This window comes from Gossypium arboreum, chromosome 8 (assembly GCF_025698485.1).
Source record: "Gossypium arboreum isolate Shixiya-1 chromosome 8, ASM2569848v2, whole genome shotgun sequence".
Taxonomy (NCBI): Eukaryota; Viridiplantae; Streptophyta; class Magnoliopsida; order Malvales; family Malvaceae; genus Gossypium; species Gossypium arboreum.
In genome coordinates this window covers 105,864,443-105,869,544 of record NC_069077.1, presented here as the reverse complement: position 1 = coordinate 105,869,544, position 5,102 = coordinate 105,864,443, and the positions used below count along the sequence as shown (strand labels likewise).

Genomic DNA, 5,102 nt, shown 5'->3' with positions numbered 1-5,102 from the left:
ATAAGGGTAAAATGGTCATTTTGCCAAAGTCATTTTACCAAAAATGTGAATTTTCAATTGCCTAATTGTAATTAGTGACTAAATGAGTGTATTTTGATAATATAGATCAAGAATTGTCAAATCCGAACCAAGCCCGAGGGAAATCCAAGCAAATCGACGAAACCGTATAGTCGCTACATTTTGAAATCCAAGGTAAGTTGTATGTAAATAATATAACTACATTGCTACTATCCGAATTTAAATTTTCATTGAATGGATATGGCATGAATTGCTTGATTTCGAGATTGAGAATGTGTAATGATCATTGAGATAGTAGAATTCCTGTTGGGACCTTAGAAAGTAAACAGGATATTCATGCCGTATCACTTGTGAGTCATTTGTGTGAGCTAGTGTAAGACATGTCAAAGACATGCATCGGCCACATTATGAGAGCCAGTGTAAGACCATGTCTGGGACATGGCATCGGCATTGAGACGAGTGCTAGTGTAAGACATGTCTTGGACATGCATTAGCCTCGAGACGTAAGCTAGTATAAGACATGTTTGGGACATGCATCGGCTACGAGATGTGTCAGTGTAAGACCATGTCTGGGACATGGCATCGGCACGGTTATCTGAGAGCTAGTGTAAGACCATGTCCGGGACATGGCATCAGCCTCGAAGATGATAGCCAGTGTAAGACCATGTCTGGGACATGGCATCGACACTTTACCCATGATTGAGGCCTATGGAATATCTGGTAGTGTTCCGAATGGTTCAACGGCGAGAGTTATAAATTTAAGTTAATAAGAAAAGTATAACCATATTGTAAGTATTACAGGTACCCAAGTGATACATATGTATAAGATGTGAACTCATTGTATATGCTATGTGATTTGTATGAAGTAAAGAGTACGTCATGCTTATTCCCACTTTGGTATCATAAGTTGTTGGTAAATTGTAGACTTATTGTTGTATATTTATTTATATGCAACTTACTAAGCTTTATGCTTACTCCCTTTCCTTTCCATTTCTTTCAGTGCCGCCTAACTAGCTCAAGGATCACCGGAAGTCAGAGATATCGACCACACTATCAGCCGAAACATTCGATATAGTTGGATTTATATTTTCGAATATGGCATGTATAGGATTAGAACTTATTATTTTGAGTCTTAGAGATTTGGCCAAATGTGTTGGCTTGGGATAGATTCGACACTTAGTATTAAGCCATGAACGATAGCTAATATTTATATTGAGTTTATAAAAGTTGCATCTACATGGTTGAATGAATGTCTATTGTGGCTGCTTTGATTTTTGAAATTATGCTTGTTTTGGTATTGGCTGGTATTTGCGTGAAAATAGGTATGCAAGGGTGGCAATGAGGTTTGGTAAATAGCCTTATATTACCCACACGGGTAGACACACAGGCATGTGTCTAGGCCGTGTGTGACACACGGTTAGCCCTTTGGGCGTATGGTCCGGCCGTGTGACCCCTGCACGTAAAAATTTCAAGTCAGTATGCATGATAATAAACACACGAGTAGAGACACGGCCATGTGTCTCAACCGTGTGAAGGACACGACCTAGTACACAGGCGTATGCCTTGGCTGTGTGACAATTTAGGAATGCTGACATCAGAAATAGAATACCCAGGTTTTTGCACTTGGGTTAAGACACGAGTGTGTCTTGGTCGTGTGAGGGACACGGGACATTGACACGGGCATGTATCTGGCCGTCTGAAAACCCCTATAGGTGTGAATTAGAATTTAATTCCACACGGGTGTGGGACACGGGTGTGTCCCAAGGCGTTTAGGTCGTGTGAACCACACGGACCACCAACATGACCATGTCGAAATGGTCACACGGGCGTGTTACCCTTCCACAGGGATGTGTGCTCTATTTTAAGGCAAATTTCTTAAGGTTGGTTTAAGGACCCTGAATGGTTTTGAATAGTTTTTAACGGTCGATTTGGGGCTCATAGGCCCATAGTAATAAGTTTAAAGTAGAAATTGAAAAGGTTTTAATTTGGACCAAGTCTCGGTGACTTGAGACTGTTTGTATGCATGAGATAAAGTTAGGTAATGCCTCGTACTCTGACCCGACGTGGGTTACGGGTATAGGGTGTTACAGTGTGCAATCCTTTATCCCATTTGAACGAGGAAAGCTATGCAAGAAGGTACATTTTCAAATGGACAAAAGTCTCGACTTGAGGACAAGTCGCCCTCAAGAGGAGGGATGATACGAGCATGCCTTGGAGCTCATTAAGCTCTGGCAATGAGCTCCTTAAGCTACTTGAATTTCTAATAAGCCAATTGCAATATAAACGTTTCCTAGAAGCTGTTTTAGCTTCTAATGCAAAACCTTAGCTCGAAACAAGGGCCAATGCTCATAGAATCAGCTTGAAGCAACTATCCAAAGAACCCGTGCATTGTTGGCAAGCTGATCTTAGCTCATTTCTAGCTCCTCAAGCCCATCCAGCTCAATTCAGCTCGTTTCAACTCATTTCAGCTCGTTTCAGCTCGTTTTAGCTCAACCGAGCTTACTTTCAGCTCGTTCTTTATTTCAATAAATTAAACTAAGTTTTAGTTTTATACTAATTAGTTTGCTACAGCTCATTAATGAAAATCCTAGCTCAAATAAGTTCATTAAATGTTTCACTTAGTTTGAGCTAGCCGAACTTAATGCTACTAGCTAGTCTTTAATTAATGTGTTTAGTTTAGCTTAGCATGATATTTATGATGTCTAGTTCATGCTGTTAACATGTTCAGCCAAATATACATTGGCATTTAATGTGTTCATGTTTCTTGTAGGTTCAGTCGAATGTATTGAGCACATTTAATGAGATTCATGCACGGCTAGGTACATGGATTAAGAGTTCATGCTTGAATGAATTTATACACAGTGGGCTAGCTATTGGTGATTCTTAAGCAACCTTTTGGCCAAGAGATAGTAGTATATTTAATACCAAGGTGCAGCCAAATATACAAGGAGTATTAATGAAGTGATGCATGGCTTGGTTCAAGGAATCGGAGGGTTCATGTATGGATGAAATGCATGAATTGTGGCTGGTCCATTAGTTTTCTAAAGGTGTCTTTTTAGCCAAACACCACTAAGGCCGAATCTAGACTTGTCCATTGAGCTAACTTGCAGCCACATTCATCCAAGTTACTTACCTTCAATTAAGAAGTTGTCCATTGTTGTTCCAAGCAGCCGAACATAAACAACACATCACAAGGTCTATTCAAGCCTAATGTCGAACCTAGACAAGTTCCTTAAAGCTTCCAAGACATCCAAATTCATTTAGCCACATTTCTTCTTTAAGAAGCATGTCTTTTGGCGTCAAGAAGCTGAATTTGGACTTAGCATTTTAATAGTTTAGTTCTAGCTTAATCTAAAATGTTCTAGCCAAATTTAACTAGCTTTTAAGTTTAAGTAGTTGTCCATTCGGCTACTCCAAACTAGGCTATAAATAGTTGTTTAATTTCATTTGTAAAGGTGGCTAAACTTTGATTATTATTTCTTTGTTAATGAAACTATTTGGTGAGATTCTTTTCTCCCTAATTTCACTAAAGACATGTTGGCTTATCTAGGAAGCCTAGTGGCGTCAACCTGTTTTTTATCTATCCTGAACTTATCACTATTCATTGTATGGCATTTGAAACTATACCAAGGTTCCTATTTACTAAGTAGTGGGTCGAGGTTTACCTTCTTTCATCCGATCACCTTAAAAGCCTATAAGCAATTGGGTCAATACTCTCTAGTATTGGTTCGTACTTGCTTTTAAGTTCCTTTCTTTCCATACTTACATTTCATCTTATCCAAACCGAACGATACTTCCTCATAGATGATCGGGCATTTCACATATGACTCAACTCATCCCTGAGGTAGATCGTATCAATTTGCCAAAGATCAATCCGTCAATTGGAGTGTCAAAGCCGTGGATCTTACTTCACCTATTCCTAACATTTTGAAACTAGATTTTTCCATCAAATTGATTCTCGCTCCAAGATCACATAAAGCTTTACCACAGTAAGATTCTCCAATATTACAGGATATAGTAAACCTTCTAGGGTCCTTCATTTTCAAAGGTATTTTGTTCTGTAAGGACGCATTGCACTCCTTTGTTAGTGCTACAATCTCGAACTCACTAAGCATTTTCTTCTTTGTTAGTGCTACAATCTCAAACTCACTAAGCATTTTCTTCTTAGACAGAATATCCTTTATGAACTTGACATAATTAGGCATTTGTTCTAAAGCTTCTACCAATGGTATATTGATGTGAAGCTCATTTAGAACATCCTATTTCTATTTCTATTGGGCATTGCACTCCTATTTCTATTGCTTGCTCCTTTAGTATATAAACAGACTCAAGACTTATGGACAATTCTTGAAAGAATGAATCTCCCCACAACATACATAGGAAACAACATCAAATTGACTCGGTGGCTGAGCTGCAACATGATTTAAAGCGTTGGTAGTAAACTGTTTCAATATTGAAGATATAGAAAATACATGAGCTGAAAGTGAAGCAAGGGCATCTACTTTATGCACTCTGGCTACTAGTCTTCCTAAATATGCTCGATTTTTCGGCCACTAGTAGTTGTTATTGGTTATTCTCTCAATGATCCCGTAAGCCTCATTAAGACTTCGATAAAAGAACACCATTTGCAGAAACATCTACCACCAACCTTATCTGTACGTTGAGACCATTATAAAATGTCTCCAACTAGATGCAATGTGGATCCCATGGTGAAAGTATCTACAAAGTAACTCCTTGAATCTTTCTCATGCCTTCTATAGGGACTCATCATCCATCTGCTAAAAAATGGTGATCTCATTCCGCAACTTCGCATTTTTGCTAGGTGGGACATACTTTACCAGAAAGCGTTCAGCTAATTCTTGCCACGTTCAAATTGAATGTAGTGGTAACAAATTAAGCCATGCTAGTGCTTGATATCGCAATGAGTTTGGAAACAACTTTAATCTCAGTACGTCTTCAATTACACTGACTATCTTAAAGGAATGGCTCACCTCCATGGATAGCCAAAGGTGAAGGTGTAGATCTTCTGTGGGCATTCCACTAAATTCGCCTATTGTTTGAAGCATCTAGAGCATTACAGGCTT

General features: G+C 38.9%; 1 non-coding gene across 1 annotated transcript; it reads left to right on the top strand.

Moving 5' to 3' along the window:
- Positions 1-4,719: 4,719 nt before the first annotated feature.
- On the top strand, positions 4,720-4,826 carry LOC128279754 (small nucleolar RNA R71). The gene has a single exon (XR_008269950.1). It is a non-coding gene; the product is annotated as a small nucleolar RNA R71 (small nucleolar RNA).
- Positions 4,827-5,102: the final 276 nt, after the last annotated feature.